Source organism: Heloderma suspectum, chromosome 5 (genome assembly GCF_057233095.1).
Source record: "Heloderma suspectum isolate Gila_16-S chromosome 5, 16-S_ref, whole genome shotgun sequence".
Taxonomy (NCBI): domain Eukaryota; kingdom Metazoa; phylum Chordata; class Lepidosauria; order Squamata; family Helodermatidae; genus Heloderma; species Heloderma suspectum.
This window is the reverse complement of record NC_139462.1, coordinates 190318451-190341083: the sequence shown is the minus strand read 5'-3', so window position 1 is coordinate 190341083 and position 22633 is coordinate 190318451. Positions and strand designations below refer to the sequence as shown.

Sequence of the window (22633 nt, the reverse complement as noted above, 5' to 3'; positions counted from 1 at the left end):
AAGGTGCCCCCAAAACATTAGTGGAAGAGAAGTGAACTGTGCTGAAATAAATGAGTGGTTATCAGCATATTATGCTGTTATTTTGGTTGCTAAAATTCACTAGTATGTCACAGTTTTCAATAATATTGGTTTCCCCCCTTAAATTTAAAAAATGTAAAGGCAGTACATGCTATTATCTTTACATGTTGTACATGTATTCCTATTAAAAGCCTACATCACATCACATTTAATTCACAGTAAGCATGCTTCGTTTCCTCAGATATTTCAGGTCAAATACCTGTGGTGTATTGGGACAAAATATTAACAAGGGTTACTTGTTTTAGCTTCATTATTTACTAAATACAAGTAAAATAAACATGCTAAATTAGATCTCTTTAGGGCATCAGAAAATTTTCTGGTGCAAATGACCCTATGCAAATAATCCTAATTCGTATTGGGGAACTATCCAGAAAATTCTCCAATTCAAACTTTCTTTGAAAACCCACAGCACCGTTGTATGCTGCAGCACATGCCGTTCCTTTTAAAGATGGTTTGGAAACTTCAGGTGGTGCATTCGTTGGGGGCAAGGCAGTCGAATCACAGGACACCTGTATTGCAACAGCGGCACTGGTTGGTGATGCATTTCCAGACCCAATTTAAAGTGCCGGTTTTAACATTCAAAGTCTTAAATGGGTTGGTACTAAGTTACTTGAAAGACATCCCACACTCTGATATGAGCAGGGAAAGCCCTAAGCACATACTCTAAGAACATGTGAAAACAGCTAGGCTGGAGGGCCCAAGAGAGAGGGCATTTTTTGGCAGCGGCCCCATGTTTCTGGTATGTGTTGCCAATTGGGATACATCAGACTCCATCACTACAGGTCTTCAAAAGAGCTCAAAATACTTGTTTTCTGTTGCTTTCTCTTAAATGGGTATTAGCTGTAATTATTTATTGGATTTTAGTCTTTTATTAGGTTGGATGCTTTACAGTGTTGTTGCTGGCTCTTATTAGTGGCTAATTTTGATGTTATTGTTTAAATACTTAGAGGTTTGCTGTTATTTATATGGTATATGGCTTACTGCCTTGGGAGGGGTTGCTGAATAAGATGAGATGTGATGTGCGCGTGAGTGGGGAGGGTGCAGAGGCACCTTCCGTGAGTGGAGCCTTTTCGTCTACGTAAGACAGATCCTGAATCCAACCCCATCAGCTGTCTCGCTGATGGTAAAGATGCAAATCCATGAAAGCAGCCCTTCCTTCTTACAAGGTTTGCAGGTTTGGATATTCCGGTTTGAAACTAACCATGTTTATTGTTAACACTGGCACAGACATAATATCAAACCATAGTTAGCTCTTAAAAGGTAAAGAAGGGGACATTCATACATGAAAGGAAAAGAGAAAGGAGAGAGGACAAGAGTGCAAGAGCTGGTGGGGAACTCCTGATCTGCTATGCCTGCACATGGATGAGGTTCCAAACCATAGTCTGTCTTTGGAATTAGCCTGATTCCACGTAGGCAAATCATCTCCTGCCCTGCAATTCTAATGCAACTACAAACCTTTTCAAGTCATGCAACCCAAACCAGAGCCCTGTGACCTGCCCCTTCCATTTAAATTAATGAGAATGCCTCTGCAAATGAACAGCTCTGGGCTTACGTTTGTACCCTTCACCCACAAGGGATCATGGCACGGGAAGGATGGCATTCTTCCTGTGAGGGAAGTAATGCATGTGAATAGCACACCCACATGACAGTTCTATGAGTAAATAGGCACTGAATTCACTCTTAGAGAGAAATCCTAGAATGTGACCAACTGGAACAAAGTATTTTCCACAGATTTCTTTCTCTACCTCACACCCAAATAAGTCCTGTGAACATGTATCCAAACACATTTTCCTAGTCTATTTCCTCAGTTGTCACTTCAGATAAAGACACAGAAATAGGTGGCTGGAACCCTTTGCCTTATTAATATTAGAACATTATCTTCGTGAGCTGAGTACTGAGTGGTAATAAAGGTATTCAGTTATCATAGCTGCTGATGTCATCCTGAGAGTGGAGGATGGAGAGGGAGAGATGAACTCATCCACTGGATCAAGATTGATGGTGGAGCACATGAATCACTAAGTAGCTTTTGCTGCTCTCTTGCTGTAAAGGTGATCAGATAGCAGCTTGTGTTCTAACTAAATATTGGGCATTCCTCAGTTGAAGGAGATGTGTCATGATGCCCAGGAATAATACTAGGGTCACTGCACTTAGCCTTTTATATCTGCAAGAATTTCAACATACATTTTACACTCATTTTCTAAGACTGATATGGAGAATGTTTGCTATATAATTTGCCCTAGATAATGGTGCAAATGAGGAAGGGAAAGACCTTTACTGGGCATTTGCTGGTGAAACATATATGGACCTTTAAAGGCCTTCTATCAGACAGAGAGAAGAACGTGGCACAATGTACAATACTTTTGGCTAGCTCATACATAAACATTTCAGATTAATAAACTATTGTTTATTGAATGAAGAACAAGAATTGCACCCATATGCTCCCCCTCAGCCCTCCCATCCCTTTCTCCATTTGTTGGCTACAATGCTTCTATTGTGGTTTGTTAATATCACAGTTTTCCATTACATCCACACTGGAAGACTGTGGTTTAATCTCAGTTTATTAACCAGCTTTCATAACTAAGATTAAACCACATTACATTTGGATGTAATGAGAAACTGTGGTTTAAACAAATCATGACAAAAGCGCCAAATGCAGCTTTGAGGGGAGCAAGGAGCATGGGCATGATGTTAATTCTCAGCTTAATAACCCATGCTTTATTAAGATGAGATCATGACGTTGCTCCAACAACTCTGTTTATGTATCCACCAGACAAATGCTAATGGATGAACAGTCCACCTGATTCTCAACTGTTGTTCTAAAGTAGTCTTCCCTAATGTGGTCACGTCCAGATATTTTGGACTTCAACTTTCATCAGCCCCAGCAACATGGCCAATGGATAGGAATGCTGGGAATTTGCAGTCCAAAACATCTGAAGGACACCAGGTTGAGGAAGGTTGTTCTAAAGCCTAACCTTCCTCACAGGGTTGACGTGAGGATAAAACGGAGAGGAAAAGGACCATGTATGCTGCCACGGGCTCCTTGGAGGAAAAAAGTGGGATATAAATGTAACAAATAAATAAAATAAATATCAGGACAACTAATGTTCATAATCAACCCACAATTCAAAGAGTAAACAGGTACTGTGTTTTCTGCTACTATCAATGTTTATAGATCATGTAGATTTTGAGCCTTGTCAACACATACTCAAGATGCTAAAATGAATGACAATCTTGATTTGATATGGAAAGTTAATGGTATTCAGGTCATTACCAAGAGAGGGTCTGCTTTTGCAAGAGTGATAGCCAAACACTATAAAGGCTTTGTGGGAAATAATGCTGTCAGTTATGTAGGAAATGCATTTTAATTGGTTGCTGTAAATGTGGTACTTCCACATTTTTACTGGAAATGTTATGGCTATATTATTATACTTAATGTTCTGATAGGATTGTGCTGTAAAATACTTCTATGTATGTTTATGCAGAAGTAAGTCTCACTGAGTTTAAAGAGTCTTATTTCCAAATAAGAGTGCAGAGGACTGCAGACTTAGTTAATTAGTTTATGTAACTTTTTTTTCCTGCTGACATAGCATTGTGTTCCACTGGCTCAGGGGATTTAGGAGGGATCCTGTCCTATTGATTGGGAATAGCTTGAAGATAGGATTGTGCTGCTAATTCTTCTGATTTCTCAGATTTGAAGGAGGAAAACAAAAAAGACTTGAGGTCTGGCCACTTCCTTTTCGAAGACTGAAATCCAAAGTGGTAATTTCTAACGTTGAGGTTTTAGAAGTTTAGAAAGATTCCGATCATGGTTCTATTCAACAGGCATCCATGAGATCAGAACACTCTGCCATAGCGTAGTTCTTATTTCATGTTTGAATACAACTTCTCTTTCTAATGGAGGAGCCAGTAAAACATACGTGTTAACATAAATTAAAATCTCTCAGTACATTGATTACCGAAGCTATTCAAGCCGACCCAAAGCCTTACAAGGCCTTCTAACACTGTCTAGAAAATGCTTCCAGATTTTGCAAAGGACAGACACTCAATACAGAGGGGTAAAACCCTGGTATTTAGTGAAATTGGAAACGAGAAGAATCTACTACAAAAAGTATACAGTTAATGGGCCAGCTGCAGAACTATGTGATAAAAATGAATTACAGCTGGATCAGTATGGGGAAATAGATGAGTCAAGAAAGAAGAGATAAATGGAAGAGTAAACAGGAAGGGAACACAGCCGCTAAGCGGATGGGTTTTTTTTTTTTTACACAAGAGCTTTGCTATGATTGCTACTCTCACTTTTGGGCTGGGTTAGACTGTTGGGATCTTACCTAATGTGGGCCATCTGCTTGACTTTCACTATATAAATTAATCACAAACACAGAACATAGCTTGCTTTTCATCTCTTTTCCTCTGCCCAAGACTTGAACACAAATATTGACTGAATTAGAGGAAAAACACACAGCTGTCTGGGCTGGCAGGACATTTCTACCTTCAGATTTTAATGGTTCTCATCTTTCCACACCAAAAGAAAGTGAAATCTGAGCAGGGTAACAAAAAGCACAGTCTAAATGGCACAGCCACAAAAGAGCTCCCCAAAACTACACAAGTCTTCTGCAAACTGCTCATAATTGAGTTATTTAGAAGGAAATTGAAACAATTATTGTTCCATTAAACAGTAACCCAGAAACACATCATTTTTAATCTTTAACAATTTTAGCTTGAATGTTAAGTATGTGTGTGTGTGTTTAAATTAAGATCCATTTGTCTCTGAGAAAAGTTGAGATTAAAGCTGGAGTAGACACACTACTTGAAGTAATGCATAGCAAATAATGCTACATGGATGGGGATGTTCAGCAGCTGGAAAACTGTACTGTTTTGCTGCAAATCCTAAAAAGAGGAAAAACCGGAATATGCAATTCCTGTTAGCTAATAATATTAATCTGAGAAAAGTCTGAAGATGTATTTTATAACCCTGTCTAGAGTGTGTCCTCACAATACTGAAGGCAAAATAACCTGCTCTTTCCACTACTGTTGCTCTTTCCCATTTGACACAGGCTTTCTTCACATGGAGCTTTTATCCTGCGATTGAGATTGCTCCCTCACGGAAGTTTGCGGGCTCTTTACATGACGCTGTGACCCTCCAGGGCGTCTCCTGCACTCAATGCCCTTTGTTCTGTTTTTAAATAGATCGCAGAGAATGAGCTATCAAATTACCCCCTTGTATTCTGCTTGAGTTCCCTCAGTGAAAAGAGGAAAAGCAGCAAGAAGACGAGGGAGATCCATGAAAGATAATGGAAGACTTTAGATACAGGAAGAAGGAGGGGGGAAAGGAAGTGGGTGAAAAAGGGAGTCATTGTGATCCTGCATTTAAAACAGAAGCAGAAATCCTAATTTTAAATGCAAGATTTTAGGCTGGTGTAGAGATGCCCACAGTGACTGGGTTCAGACAACACGCCGTGGCTCATGGGCGTCTCACCATGTTTCACATGCAGCTCCTGCTTGTGGGTTGTCAGGTTGTGCAAACCCAGCAAGCATGGGTTATGTGAGGATTAAATTGTTCACACCACATGACAACCCCAGAGCAGGTTTTGCATATTCAAAATGGCAACTCCACGTGCCTCGCATGCACCACAGTCTCACTGTGTGCTGTTGCATTGTGCGATCAGCCCTGAAGAGGAAACAAAGGGCAGTATCAACTGGACACTAGCAGTAATGTAGGGTACACATAAGGGACTTTAGCGTGATGCCAGTTGTTGGCGTTACGGGATTTCCCAGAAAACCTGTGCAGTGCAATTTACATTAGAGCTAGTGTCCAACTGGATACTGCCCAAAGCAGAAGACAGCATCATGGAAGATGGAAGACTCCACAGCAAAGAACGTTCAGTAGTAACCATCACCACCAATGCAGTGCCAATGCATGAGGTTAGAAATTTAATTCCTCTTTGTCCTTATTTTACACACTGTATAACTTTTTGTTGGTTTTAAAAAAATCATACTTGATAAGAAACCATCACAATGTGAAGGCCATGATGACATAAAACAATTACCCCAGTTTACTTGAATCCTCCCAACCAAGCAGCTTTTCTCCACATGGGGACACACTCGAGTCTCAACCAGTGCTGGGGAATCTGTGGCCCTCCAGATATTGTTAGGGAATTGTGGCCCCTCCCATCCACCCCAGTCAGCCTGGCCAATGGATGGGAGTTATGCATACTAATCCAACAACATCTGGAGAGCCACAGGTTTCCCCACTCCTGGTGTAAACGATTCCATGCTCTCTTAGCTGAGAGTAAGCACTAAGGAACACAGCAGGAATTATCTTTGCATAAACTTACATACGTTCGCTGGATCATGGAGAAAGCAAGAGAATTCCAGAAAAATGTATATTTCTGCTTCATTGACTACGCCAAAGCCTTTGATTGTGTGGATCACAACAAACTGTGGCAAATCCTTAAAGTGACGGGAGTACCAGACCATCTTACCTGTCTCCTGAGAAACCTGTACGAGGGTCAAGAAGCAACAGTAAGAACCAGACATGGAACAACAGATTGGTTCAAAATTGGGAAAGGAGTACGACAAGGCTGCATATTGTCGCCCTGCTTATTTAACTTATATGCAGAGTACATCATGAGAAACGCCGGGTTGGATGAATCACAGGTCGGAATTAAGACTGCCGGGAGAATTATCAACAACCTCCGATATGCAGACGATACCACCCTAATGGCAGAAAGCGAAGAGGATCTCAAGAGCCTCTTGCTGAGGGTGAAAGAGGAGAGTGCAAAAGCTGGTTTGAAACTCAACATTAAAAAAACGAAGATCATGGCATCTGGTCCCATCACTTCCTGGCATATAGAAGGGGAAGAAATGGAAGCAGTGACAGATTTTACTTTCTTGGGCTCCAAGATCACTGCAGACGGTGACTGTAGCCATGAAATTAAAAGACGCTTGCTCCTTGGGACGAAAGCTATGGCCAACCTAGACAGCATAGTAAGAAGCAGAGACATCACCTTGCCGACAAAGGTCCGTCTAATCAAAGCTATGGTTTTCCCAGTAGTAATGTATGGCTGTGAGAGCTGGACTATAAGGAAGGCTGAGCGCCGAAGAATTGATGCTTTCGAACTGTGGTGCTGGAGAAGACTCTTACGAGTCCCCTGGACTGCAAGGAGGTCCAATCAGTCCATCCTCAAGGAAATCAACCCTGAGTGCTCATTGGAAGGACAGATACTGAAGCTGAAGCTCAAATATTTTGGCCACCTAATGCGAAGAGAAAACTCTCTGGAAAAGACCCTGATGCTGGGAAAGACTGAAGGCAAAAGGAGAAGGAGACGACAGAGGATGAGATGGCTAGATAGCATCACGGATGCAATGAATATGAACTTGAGCACGCTCTGGGAGAGAGCGCAGGACAGGAAGGCCTGGCGTGCTATGGTCCATGGGGTCACGAAGAGTCGGACATGACTGAACGACTGAACAACAACATACATAGAAGGTTAGGTTGGAACCTCCTTTTGTTCCCTCAAAACCCTGCTCAGTATTATCCAGTGTTGAGACTAATAAGAGTAGGACACAGTCTACTGACTGCTCCATAATACCATCTCTGTGGTTGGTTGACAAAATTGTACAGATATATGCTGTCATTATGCATACAACAGTGCACACGGCCACAGGATGTAAAAGCATTTTCATAATGTAAAACCCTGATTTATAAGCCCTACGAAGATGGTCAAACTAAGTAGAAGTATATTTGCAGGGGGGAGGTGGTTTGGGTTCATGCCACCAGACATCCACACATTGATACACAGGGACCTACACTTGCTGGGGTGTATGCAAAGTTACCATTGTGTGGAGACTGTGGGTAGGATCAGCAGGTGTCATCAGAAACCTCTTACCACAGTGGTACATTTCTACCCAGTTTGATCATCTACATAGGGCTATCCAGGATCTAGGTCAGGCATACATTTTGTGATTGAGCATGTGCACACTGACAACCTTATGTTACAACGTACAACCTTACGTCCAAGTAACACACAGCAAAGCTGCTGGAGAAAAACAGTCTCAGTCTCTCTCACACATGCTGCCCAAAGTGGACCTCTTCACAGTAAAACCTGTCACTTCCCATTGCAATATGTAAGAGAGCAATTGAGAGAGCTCGAGCTCCTTTATTGCAATGTGCTTGTGCTACAAAGTGTGCATGCACCAGGGGAGGAAACAAGATAATATAGGAGAGACCTGCAGTCTTCTGACTGTATTCCTAGTGAGAAGGGGGAGGAGCGTGTGTGTATGTGTGCGTGTGTGTGGTGATGCCATTTTAAAACCTCCTTCTCTCAGCAGAGGTGCTTTCCTGTCCAGCCATAAATAAATAGCTAGTTGCCTCATTTGCAGTTGCTACCAAGTTACTCCTATCCTTCTTCAGAAGTCTGATGTTAGTTTTGGAAAAACTCCATAACTGTGGTTGGAAAGATGGGGGACAGGGGGAAAAGAGACCTGGAATGTTTTTTGTTTTCTGGAGGGACTCTCTGGATTCAGCCCTGATGCTCATGGGTGGGAAAGAACAGAGAACTTGACTGCTGGGAGGGGTGTGTGCATGCAAAAATTGTGGCACTGGAAAAGCAATTTTTGCAAGAAGCTATAGGAAAGGGGATAGGAGGAAAACCAGGAATGGATTGTTATGAAGAAGGATTGGTCCTCCAATTGCATATTATGCTGGCAAAGGACGTGGGAGCAATACTTAATTTCTGAGACGAGGTGCTAGGGCTCAGGTATGTGGCACTCATGTCATATGCCCCATCAGCCTTCATCCTTAATTGAAGGGTGCATTTATATAAGCTGCAGTTGTTCAGTAGTAAGGAAAACCACCCCCTGCCTGCTCAGAAGCACCTTTCCTTATTTGTTCCAAGATTAAGTGCTGATACTAAAAACAGTTTTTAGAGTTTATCACTGGTGAATCATAGCACAAAGGGAACACTGGGCACGGCAACTTTTGCACGGCTTAGCATGATGCACTGTACACAAGACATTTGTGTGCATGTAGATACCAGCTTGCTGCTTCCTGAGAAGCAGGGACCTAAAGGGAGCATACGACTTAAAGCATAGAGAGACACACAATGAGCTGAAGGCCAGTAGAAAACATGGGTCCAAAAATAACCCACACTAGAGGCAGGAATGCTGTTAGGATGACATCGATGGAGTGCAGTGGACATGCAAGGGAAATTCTGAAGATTAGGGAATGCAAACCAGGGGAGGTGTGTGTATGTGCGCGCACACACACACACACACACACACACACATAAATACAGGAGTGGGGAACCTCTTTCAGGACAAGGGCAGAAAAGCTCTCAGGGGCTACATTTCAGTGGTGGGCAGGGCTGAAAACAAAGGCTACCAGGCCATTACTAAAATGTTTTGGCCTACAATTCCATCATCCCTCACCATTGGTTATTGCTGGCTAGGGCTGGGAGCTGTAGGCCAAAACATCTGGAGGGCATAAGTTGTCCACCCATCCTGTATATGAATTTATTAACCAAAACTGTGGCCACCAGGCCTTTACTGTAATTTGTGTTACATACCAGTGCTGTGAACTGAGAGGCCCTCAAAGAAGCTGAGATGACATCCATTAGGTTCAAGTCCAGTTCTCCATTCACTAACACTAGCTTAGATGTAATATAGGAAAATGGAGTTTTATTTTAACTTGATATCTTAAAGTCGGGTCTGGAGCATGCAAAGAGTTCCTTTCCAACTTAATGAATTATTCATCGATTCAGAATATCAAACATGGAAAGCTCCACTCTTCCAGAAGAAAATGGGAGACCTCATGCAGCAGCGGAACTTTACAATGCTGTGACTTACTTTCATCGATGCCAACTAAATATTTTTTAAAGTGCCACCAAAGTGGGGAGAGCATTTCAATCTGGAGTGTTCACCAAAATGGAGGTGGTCAAGGTGTCTGATGTGGTGAATTCCACTTATTCCTAAGGTTCACTTAATAATAAGTTGCATCTTTAAAACAACAACATGGTTTTTAAAGCAATTCAAAACATGGGAATTTTTCTTTTCATTTACTTTTTGATATATCGCTGTGGGGCAGGGGAATCAAAGAGAAAAAAATGTAAACAGCAGATTCCATTGATTTTTTTTATCAAGAAGCTCTAGGACAGATGAAAAAAAAATTGCCTTGTGGGCCATCTGTGAACAGTCTCACTGCTATCATTTTGCTAAAGGCCTCTACGTTTGCCAGGTCCTGGCGCAGCTTTGCTTGAAAGAAACAAATGTTGCTCAGACACATCATCATTGAAAAGTAAAAACAAAAAGTTTATAATAGTACTTCAGGTTCCATGCTCTTGTGCCAAGACAGGGAGGACAAAAAGTGATTATAGCAAGTGTGGTTTTTTGGTGTGTTTTTTTAAAGCCTTGTTCATTCATTCCATCTATTCCCTATTTTTCCTCCAAGGAGTTCAAGGCAGTGTACATGGTTCTCTCCCCCATTTTATTCTCAAAACAGCCCTGCATGACTGGGCCGAGGCCACCCATTAAGCTTCATGGCAAAGTGCGGATTTGAACCCGTGTCTGTCTCCAGTCTGACAGTTTGACCACTACTATATCATAGTTTAAAATGAAATCTGAACTGAATACAAACAAACTTTTTAAGAGATTATGTGCCAATTTTAAAACTGAATCATGACCATCTCGATGAAATGAGTGGCTGTTTCTCAGCTGTATCTCAGCTGAGACGCCATGGCCAAATCAGGGCTTGGCCATCAGAAATGTGCTGTAAGCTCCCTCTTCTCCTCCCTCCCATTCGTACCAATTCCCTCCTCCACTTCATTGTTTATGGCAGCCATAGTTTGCTGCGACATCCCAAGTGGGTGAACTTTGGTTACTGCCAAACATAGTTTGCCTCTGAACCAGACTTGGAAAGCATAGTTTTTTCTGAGTCTGGTTTGAAAGCAGAGCTATGCCTAATTCATTTGTTGTTCAGTCGTTCAGTCGTGTCCGACTCTTCGTGACCCCATGGACCATAGCACGCCAGGCCTTCCTGTCCTGCGCTCTCTCCCGGAGCGTGCTCAAGTTCATATTCATTGCATCCGTGATGCTATCTAGCCATCTCATCCTCTGCCGTCCCCTTCTCCTTTTGCCTTCAGTCTTTCCCAGCATCAGGGTCTTTTCCAGGGAGTTTTCTCTTCGCATTAGGTGGCCAAAATACATAGCAAAGAATGGTTACTGCATACCATGAAGTGGAGGAGGGACTTGGCGCATGTAAGGGGATGATGGAACACCTGAACTTGCAGCACATTCCTGATAGCCAAAAATATGGCTTCAACAGGTTATTTGAACTGAGCCTGTGAAAAATAATAATAATCACTATCGTCACTACCATGAGGAGGGGGGAAGATCTCTGACTTATGATGTTAAGCAATATAAAAAGTCACAGTAAGATGTGTATTGCATTTATCATTGTGGGCTCCAACTGGACCCAGGCACTAATATACCTTCACAGTATCTAGGAGATGTGTATCAGCAGAATCATCCACAGGGACTATGTGGGTGGATTCCAGTTTTTATGCTCTAACTACCCAAGCTCTGTAATGTGTTCTGCTCTCAAATTATGACTATTTATTACTCTACCAAACAGACAGCATGGATCCATTTCATGAAGAAACATAATTTCTGCCCAGTAACTACCAGTTCTTGCTAGAGAAAGTTTCTGGACACTGACCGCTTATCCTATGCATCTTTATGCAGAAATAACTTTCATTTTGTTTAGCAAGACTCACTTTCAAATAAATGTACACAGGACAGTACTCTTCACCATCAACCAAGTGACTTTGCTTAGTATCTTTGCATACAGAGAGCCAAACAGAAATGTCTTTTAGCAGATGGAATTCTGCAGTGCAGTTGGGCTGCATGACCAGAGGTTTCCGGCTATGTTCCTAGGCTGCATAAAAGCTAGTTGCAACAAATAATGAAAACATATTGGTTTGCAACTGGTTCATATTCATGTGTGATATATGAATTTCAAAATGGGAAACTTGTTAAAATCAGTGGTTTATTTTTATTTGAGTGTGAGATGTATATCACAATTTAAAAATACCATGATGTAAAACCAATCCACCCTGTGGCAAGGACTTTTCATATGCCTATAAAAATAGTAGACATGAAGCCCTTGACAAATAATGCAACTTGTTTCTACAATAGAATGTTCCATCACCTGTCTAGAGGCAAGTGGAAAGATATGGCCTCCCAGGAACAGAAAACAAAGGACAAATTGTTCTGCTTGTATTTTAGATTTTTTTTAAAATTCCAAAGAGAGATTATTCATCATCTCACAATTTACATATTAATCACAGTGAAAGAAAGATGAGTAAAGTTAATACAAATCTTTATTCTGAGGGAGGGAACAGTAATCACACACCTTTCAACTGTATCAGTTACTGAATTCTAGGGTTCTGCACTAGGTTTCTAAAAGCCTACAGTTAAATCCAAATTATCCCAGTACTTACAATAGCCCAATGAAAAAGTTTGGTACAAAAGAAGGAAACCATACCTGGTCTCATTGCCTGGACTTGAGATAAGTGTGGGGCTTTGATGTGATTGATCTTAAGACAACTGTATCTTGGCTTAATAAGCCAAGATATGTACAAGCTTTTTGTCCGTGCACACAGCCCCTTCATTCCTCCCTTCTCAAAAGCAGGCAAACGATCAAGGATCAAGGATTCAATTAACTATAGTTTCCCATTTTGTCTGAACCAGGAAACTATGGTTAATAACTTTTTTTGGGGAAAAAACAGGATATTAAAACATGGTTTAAACCATGGGTGTGTGCACTAGTGTCTTCAAAAAGCAGACACAGGTTTTCAAAGGAACATGGGCCCATGTTGTGTGGAAACAAGATTGCAGCTTTCTTCCCTGTCCATGAAGTCCATCTGTCCCAAGGGCACAAATACGTAGCTATAATGTTTTAATAGGGCATATGCACATAAAATCTAATCGACTGCACAGGTCTGGTGTGCTCATGTTGGATTGTACACAAATAAAACCTATTAAAATGTTCCACCCACACAATGATATCCAATGGCCTTGGAGGTGGATAAATGCACCAGATGATCTATGAGGGATGGTGCTCTCTCGCTCTACCCCATGAGTAGGAAAGAGATTTGGGGACAGTATCATTTAGGATGGCTGGAAAATCAGAGTATGAATTATGAAGCAGGAGGGGAGCAAACGTATGGCCACACAAGAAAAACACAGACATTGTGGACAAAAACAAAATCAAGAGTGGATAAAAGACACGTCTGCTCAAAAGACTGAAAAGAGAGTGCAGAAATGTGCAGTAACAGAAATGTTAGTACAAGGCTACCTATAGGAAAAACACTACACACAGTTTTGAAAGAGAAAAAGGAGGAGCGGGGATTGCATTCAAGAAAAATACGATGCTGGAAGGAACAGAGAGGTAATTGGCCACGATGCCATCAATTTGAGCAAACCATGTAAAAAAGAATAAATTAGGTGTGCCCCAAAGCAGAAACACTACAGTGAAGTCAAGAAGGACAGTGGGCAATTATTGTTTACCAGGGTTACAAAGGCAAAGGTCTTATATTTAGAAATAGTCACATTATAATGCAGTAAAATCTTACAGGCCAGATGTCAAAGTCACCATTTTAATATGAATAGTCAATTGAGAGTAAGCAAAAAGGAATTCCAAGTTTTAAAGAATGTAATGATTAAGAAAACCCACTGAATCCATGGCATTACTCTTTTGAATCCGGGTCCAATACTTAACTGTACCACACTGGCTGTAATAGAGCAGTAAGAATTGCTTTAATGTTAATTTTTTATGCTGTGGGTTGCTTTTTTAAAAAAACAACACACTGCATGATCACATACTTTTCTTTAGGTTATAGAGAATGTCAGAAGCTTTGTGACCTGTTGGTACCTTCAAGAAAAATGTTTACTATGTGAGATATACATGACCCCAAAGCAGATATTTTCCCTCTGAAATATAATAATGAGCCAGTTTGGATGATCATATCTAGCTTAAAGTCAAGATAAGAAGAAGTCTTCTTGCCCATATTCACAGCCAGCCCCTTCGCATCTTTAAACAATCAAACCAAGAAGTCTCTAAATTAAAGCTTGGTTACCAGCTTTGGAACAAGCCAGGATGTTAAACCATGGTTTGAAGTTATTTTAATATACTGGCTTGTTCTTAAGTTGGTCACCATAGTTTCCCAGTTCAGACGAAATGGGAAACTATGGGTAGGATCCAACAGTGTCCTACCATGGGTGGCCCAGGCCTGCTGGCGGTGGCACCCACATGGTCCCTACCACTGGCAGCCACAGTGTAGCACTTCTGAGGACAAGCGTCGAGACAAGTGGAAACACTCATTTCTGGAAGGGGCGTAACCTGCCCCTTCTAGAAATGAGTGTTTCTGCTTATCTTGGTGCTTGCCTCCGGAAGCACTACATCGCAGCCACCAGTGGCAGCGGCCACACATGCGCCACCACTGGCAGGCCTGGGCTACCCGTAGAAGGACACCGTTGGAGCCTACCCAATGGTTAGATGTTTCCTGATTTGTTTGGTTGTGCCATGAAGGGAAGAGGAAAGAGACTGCATGCATAGGCAAAAGGCTTGTCCATGTCACAGCTTATTAAACAAAGTAATGGTAGTCCAAACAAGGCTAATAGCTCTTAATCACATTCAGATCTCTGTCTGGGGAGATTCTACAAGATTGAGATTGAGTATTCACATGTACATGGGGATGTTAATACAGAATCTCTGATATTCACTGTAAAACATACATTAACTTCTGCTGGATTTTGTCACGTCCCCTAGCTTTTAAAAAGTGCCCAACACATCCTTGTTTCCATGAAACCTGAAATAGCTAAAACAAAGCTGTGTATCTACAATAGCACTTTTAATTCTGTACATTAATTTAAAAGCACTGGCCCTGGATAATATTTTCAGATTTTTATTTCTTAAAAATGAAATGAAGCAAATTAAAAAAGGAAAGCACTCAAGGGCGTTCGCCTGTCTACAGTTACTACAACATTCTACAAGCAATACACCTTAAGATGACGTAATATGTTCCCAGAAGCTTGCCTCTATTTTTAAAGAGTACCATTTTCATTATGCATTTGAAGGGCATTTCTATCACACATTCTTACGTTGCTTTTAACCTATGAACAGCAATGATGTAGCCATTTAATACATGCTAAGTGACTGTATGTAGATAGCTATTGATCTTACTTGCTTCAATACTTTAACCAGCAATTACATTTAACTGGCAATTAAAATTCCTACAGTATATACATTTGCATTGTTAAACACACACACACACATACCCGTCAAGCATGCTTTTAAAGTGAATTTCCCTTTCCATTTTTCCCCCCAGAGCAATCAGAGTGTGAAAGATCACAAGCTTATCAGGCACTGTTCAGTTAGGAAGAGATTCATGATCTTCTATTCTCATGCAAGCCTGTGTAGTGGAAGGAAACTTATGAATGACATGGACAGAAAGTAGTGCTTTATTTCTAAGAGAGGTTCTAAACTTCCCAGTGGAGGCTGGTGGCTCCGATATTAGTGGGGTAATGAATCCGCTCCAGGTTTCAGTCAGAACTCTAAAGGAGTTATTCAAAGTACAAGCACCTTAGATAGTTCCCTTAGAGTTCTGACTGGTTCTGACTGAAACCCGGAGAGGATTCACCGCCCCACTGACATGGAAGCCACCAGCCTCCACTGAGTCTGCCTAAATTAGGTATGTTGCTACCTTGAACCCTTTACTCCTTAATCCCAGTGAATAAGTGGGTAATAGGTGAAGAGTACGCTGTACGTATTTAGAAGGACTTATTCCCTCTATCTGATGTTCGGAGGCGACTGCTGTTAATTATGTCGCCAAAGCAGCACCATCCAAACACAAACAGTAGGTATCGGCAAGCTTAGCGTGGACCCCAAGGTTTGCAGTAGTACAAACAAATCTTTAGAGGAAAGAAGCCTTCAGTGGGAAAAGAACACAAAACAGCCCAATAAGGATTGAGCATGCTGTTGCAGGGAGTGAGAATGGAATGGCTGGAATCCTGAACTGGGGGTGAATCACACTGCAACATTTTGTTGCAGGTCCACTTCTTATTTTTATGAATTCACACGTTTAAGGCTGAGCTTTGGTATCGAGAAAGCATCATGGGAATGAGCCCTGGGTCATTAAACTTTGTCAGAAACTCTGCACAGCTGCAGCTAAGCCAGAGTTCTGAAAACTGGATTCTAGAACGGAATACCATTTTTTAAAAGACTGAAAAAGGTTAATGTTCTTGCTCTAACCCCCTTGTTGTGCATATAAATCCTAGGAAGTGAAAACAGTAGTTTTTGGCTCAATAAATTTGTAGGCCATTTATATTTTAGGTCAATCTTTTCAGTACAAATGTAAGTAGTGTTTTTTAAAGTGTATTTTTCTTGATGTAGCAGAGAAGCAGGAGTCATCTAACAGTGGCAGATGTGGGTAGGAATTAAGTAACCAAGAGAAATAGCCATTTTCAACTGTCCCTATCCTTCCTGTCCCTCTCATCACCAGGGACTCTGGATGAGGGAGTTTACTGAAAATGAGATGTCAGACTACAAGGCTACCTGATAGCCATGCTACCTAACCATCCTCCATTTTACTGTGGGGGAAAGGCACATGTTGAAAGCCCTCAAAAATAGGCACATGTTGAAAGCCCTCAAAAATAGAAATGGTTCCCCAAAAGATTCAGGAACTTTGGAAGTTGCCTTAGCCTATTTGTTCATCTAGCCCAGTATGGTCTACACAGACTGACAGCCCAGGGTCTAAGGCAGAGATCTTTCACATCACCGGCTGCCCAATGTTTTTGAACTGGAGATACCAGGAATTGAACCTGGGTCCTTCTACATACAAAGTAGGGCCTCTGTCACTGAGCTATGGTCCCTCACCCACTCTTTTCCCCAAAGCAATGACATCCAGGGGACTGGAACAGTGGACGTTCACCATGCTAGGTGGGGTCTTGAGGCCCCAGTCATGTAGGAGCTCTCCAGCCACACAGCAGCTCTTTGTACTGTGTTTACTGTGTGCTTCCCCCCCGCCCGCCGTGTTAGACGGGGTGATCCAGTAGATATTGTTTACTGAGACTTCCAAAAGGCTTTTGACAAAGTCCCTCACCACAGACTCCTGAGCAAACTTAGCAGTCACGGAATAAGAGGACAGGTCCTCTTATGGATCAGTAACTGGTTAAAGGACAGAAAGCAGAGAGTAGGAATAAATGGTAAATTCTCCCAATGGAGGGAAGTAAATAGTGGAGTCTCACAGGGATCTGTATTAGGAGTCAGGACCAATGCTTTTTAACCTGCTCATAAAGATCTCGAATTAGGAGTGAGCAGTGAAATGGCCAATCATTTGCGGATGACACCAAATGATTTAGGGTGGTTAAAACAAAAAGGGATTGTGAAGAGCTCCAAGAGGATCTCTCCAAACTGGGAGAACGGGAACCTAAATGGCAAATGCAGTTCAATGTAAGCAAGTGTAAAGTAATGCATGTTGAGGCAAAAAAATCCCAACTTCAAGTATAACCTGATGGGATCTGAGCTAGCAGTGATCAACCAAGAAAGAGATCTTGGGGTTGTGGTGAACAGCTCGATGAAAATGTCAGCCCAGTGTGCGGCCGCTGTAAAAAACGCAAACTCCATGTTAGGCATAATTAGAAAAGGAACTGAGAATAAAACTGCCAATATTATACTGCCCGTATACAAATCTATGGTGTGACCACACTTGGAATACTTTGTACAGTTCTGGTCACCACACCTAAAAAAAGATATTGTAAAGTTAGAAAAAGTGAAGAAAAGGGCAACTAAAATGATCAAGGAGCTCAAGCACCTCCCTTATGAGAGAATGTTACAACAGCTGGGATTGTTTAGCTTGGAAAAAGGGCGGGTAAGGGGAGACATGACAGAGGTCTACACAATTATGCATGGTGTGGAGAATGTGGATAGGGAGACATTTTTCTCCCTCTCTCAAAATACTAGAACCTGGGGTCATCCCATGAAGCTAAAAACAGATAAAAGGAAGTACTTCTTCACACAGCACGTAGTTAAACTATGGAATTTGCTACCACAGGATGTAGCGATGGCCACCAACTTGGATGGCTTTAAAAGGGGGTTAGACAAATTCCTGGAGGAAAAGGCTATCAATGGCTACTAGTCTTGTGGTACCTCCAGTACCAGAGGCTGTGAGCTTATGTACACCAGTTGCAGGGGAACATGGGTGGGAGAGTGTTGTTGTGCTCGTGTCCTGCTTGTGGGTTCCTGGTCAACAGCTGGTTGGCTGCTGTGTGAACAGAATGCTGGACTAGATGGACCCTTGATCCGATCCAGCATGGCTCTTCTTATGTTCACCACCACTATATTCTGCACCCAGAAAAAGGGACATTTTGTAACTTGGATACATTTTGCACTGGTGCATGTATTTCTTTTATTTGCCTAATTTATTCAGTGTCTTCTAGTCATGGAGCATGACAAAGTACCATGCAGGGCTCTGAAGACCCACACCTGACCAATAGACCTGCTCAACTCCACTCCCTGAAATACACCTGATATTTTGCAAGGCTTCCCCCCCCCCCCAAGCCAGGATTAGAATAGTGAGATTCTTAGGATGCTGCAATGTGTGCCCCAAACAAAACTTTCTACTTGCACAGCATGGTGGAACGCACACAGAACTTTGCCTACCACTGGACTTAAAATGGCATCCACTGGTAACAGAGCATGACTACTTCAGGAACCTACTAACAAAATGGATGCCTGAACGGAGAAAGGAGTGCATTTACAGGTAGGAAAATCACCTAAGACTTCCCCTATAAACATGACTGATGGCAGCTCTGTTGGACCAACGAATTCCCATCTGCCAGTAATGCTCAGCCATGAGGAAACCCACCAGTCTGTGCTGATGAAAGCCCAAGGAGTTGAAAAGGGTCAGTAAAATCTGAGGCAAAAAGGGGAAAGGATTTTCCCCAACTTAATGCATAAAAAAAGAAAAGAAAAAGATTCATGGAAATGCAGTTCTTAGGTTTTCTAATTAGTTATTCTCAGTAATTATAAGGCAGTGAGCACAAAGACTGCTATACTGAAAGTCACCATTCATTAATGCTCATATTTTAGCTAGCAAGGTGCTGTTAAGTTCCTTTCATACCTGAAGCATGCACAGGTTAGCTATGAAGTTCAGTTAGGCAGATCCTTCCTGTTGTTCCATGTAATTTGTGGAAAGAACAAAAAAAAGAAGTGCCTAAAATGTATGAAATTATATGTTGCCATTGAGGAGAAGAAAAGAGGAAGAGGAGGAATGACTGGCCGGCATTTCTTCTGGTTTGGCACAATAAAGACAAAGGGGGGAAAGAGAGAGGCCTAGAGAACCAAAACACCATATATTTTGAAATTGCCTACCTATAATTCAAAACACTTTTAGAATAACTTTATGCTACTCTGTAAAACCATTTTTAAAAGACCAAGTATTAGATGCACACTCCAGGTAGCTCCTCAATGGGAATTTGGCCCAGTAACCTATTTCAAAAAACACCTTAATCACAAGGACTGTGATTATAAATCTCAAAATAGGCATGAACCTGGAGTGTGGCAGCTTCCCTGTAGTGCAGCACAAAACCGAGGATTCTTGATCTTTGTTAACAGTACCCAAAAATATTTTTGGTTATCAAACTGGAGGAAAACAGCAACAATACAGTACTAGAACTAGCTGAACACAGATATATTGTTTGCTGGATGCAAAGTAATCGGTTTGCCATCATGGGCACAGCAAGGGTAAAGGCAGAGGAGCTATGGAATATAGTAGTGCTGATGTGCTAACTCCAAATGGAACACACAGTTTTTCAATAGGTGCTTTAATTAATAGATTTGTGCTTTATGAAACTTACCCACTCCGACACACAGCAAAAATACATGAAAATCCATCTGTATCAGTGTATTCAGATCTAGCTTCCTTTTTATAAAAATAAATATTATCCAGCATAGAATAAGGTGTGCTACTCTGAGCTAAATAGTTGCCCATAGTTGCTAAATAGTTGGGGAAAAGATAAGGCATGCCAGGTAGCTTTTTTTCCTGGTGAATGGCTGGATTCAGATTCAATTATATTTAGAGTAGATCCATTGAAATCAGTGGGATATAAGTCAGTCATGACTAACTTAAACCCCATTGATTTCAGTGGGTCTACTCTCAGACCTGTTTCATATGTCACAACTCAGTTTTTTTTAAACCCTGGGTTCCTGTGAACAAAGTGGGAGCAAATGAGTCTTCTGGTTCCTGCCACCCAATCACTCCTGCTGCAAGAACAAGCTAAACAATCCAGGGACACTCTAATACTGGATTGTAAGGGACGGAGCATCCCTGGGTTGTTTAGCCCCAGCGGGAGTAATTGGGCAGCGGGAACTAGCTTGCTCTTGCTTCATTCATAACAGCCCACAGTTTAAAAAAAAACACAAAAAACTGTGTTGTTGTGACATCCAAACTGGGCTGTGACTAAATCTGGATCCCATCCCAAGTGTTCTAAGTACAACAAATGGCTTCATTCAAAAACTGAAATAGTCACAAATATGACAGCACTAAGAATGTTCTAATAATGTAATGCCACAGTGTCCCCCCACTCCCCCACCCCAATATAATGCCATGAAGCTGAACTCAGCACGATTTAACTAATAGCAGACGTGGCACTACGAATGTACAGGTTTTGTTTTCCTAGCACACATGTACAACCTCCTGAACAAAGGCCTACAGTGTAGTCTCCCTTGTTTGATAGAAGTCTCAAAAATAACTTGAAACATTCAGTAAAATACTGCCACACAGTGGCACATTTCAGGGTTGCAAACTCAAAAACAAAAGGCAGCTCCAATGTTCCGTCAAAACTGCAGAAATCTGAACACAGCCGTAGTTTTCCTAATTCTCATCAAGTACAAATCATGATGTTCGCTTATTCAACTGTGAATCAATACAAACATCCACCACCATTTCCAGGATACACCATGAAAAACTTAGTACCTGGATGAGAGAATTAGCTACTTCAAAATTACAGGATGCTTAGCTTGATAGTTTGTATTACAGCTAGTTCTAACAGTAAGTTGCATACTAAACACAGCCTCAGAATCCAAAATCGTAAAATTTAAAAACGTTTTTTCTTGTACTGGGTTCTAAGACCAAGAGTTGAACACACACACACACACACACACACACACCCTACCACATGTGAATGAAACATATGGCTGCTCTTCGTGTTTTCAATACTCTCTTTGACTCACTGCTACAGATCACTGGCATCAAATTACACTAGACTGCCTCTCATTTATCTAACTACAAGCCTTCCCTCCCCTCCACTTACTACACAACCTGTTGTGCTTATGGTCTCATAAAGTTTTATAAAATGTTTTTTTCTTCCTCAAAAAACGATAACCCAAAGAGTTTTCAAGCAGCATTAAAACCTATCTGATGTGTGTTGCTATTCTTTTTTTAAAAAACTGCTGAGATATTAATTTTATTGATTTCTCATCTCAAATACAAGTTATTTCCTGTTATGTAAATTACACCAGGAAGGCATAAATTATATCTGCAAGGCCATCTCTGAAAGCATTTTAAATACCATATTTAAGTCTTTCCTTCTTTTATATGTGTTATCAATAATATAATTAAATCAGACCTACAATGATATCAAATAATTTTATTCTCATGAATTTACCAACAGTCCTAACAAAAATACTTCATGAACACACTGCAAAAATACAATACAAATGGTTGAAAACTGTATTTAAGATCTGCTGTTTTCAAAATCCATACTTCAGGAGGCAGTTTATCACTCTAGTTCAGTGCTAAATTTTAGATAACATTAATTAAGCATGGACAATCAATTATTTTAAGAAGTGACTGTATACGGAGATTCCAACATCTAGAGATCTTAGAAACTATTGTCCACTTTCAGCTGCTTTAATGGCCAAGTGTATCCACTGTTGACTTTACTACAATAATTCCATATCAACAGAATAGGGATTTGTGTGGCTCCCAATGCAGGACAGAACCACTGGACAAACCAAGAGCTTCTTAGCCTCAGAAGTGATGGCAGGACATATGGTCCAGATATGCAGGTCTGCCATTCAGTTTTGCGTCAATCAACAATCTTCGTATGGTATCCAGCAACCAAAGCAGGCACAAGTGTCATTTGCCCATCTCCGGGGATTATTCAGCCAGGTTCCTAAAGATACAGGTACCTTCATTGGGTTATGACCTGAAAGTCTTAAGCAATGGGCAGCTTAGGAGGGTTGGACCAGCTGGGTACAGAGGCAGAATCAACCAAAGAACAAAGCTAGCAACCAATAGTTTTATTGGGACAGCACAGTCTGCTTGGATCCTCTTTGGGGTACGCATTTAAAACATTTATATTCCACCTTTCCTTAAAAGTCCAAGGCAATAGTTCTTGGTAGCTGTTCTTGGCACCCTGAAGATATAGCTAATATGGTAATGCTTAAGCTATTAACAAAAAACAGAATATATATGTTAATATAAAAACCCTACAG

At 41.3% G+C, this 22633-nt stretch overlaps 1 protein-coding gene across 26 annotated transcripts in view; it reads right to left on the bottom strand.

Moving 5' to 3' along the window:
* Positions 1-22633, bottom strand: part of ICA1 (islet cell autoantigen 1) — a 103332-nt gene that overhangs the window by 45021 nt on the left and 35678 nt on the right. The window lies entirely within an intron of this gene.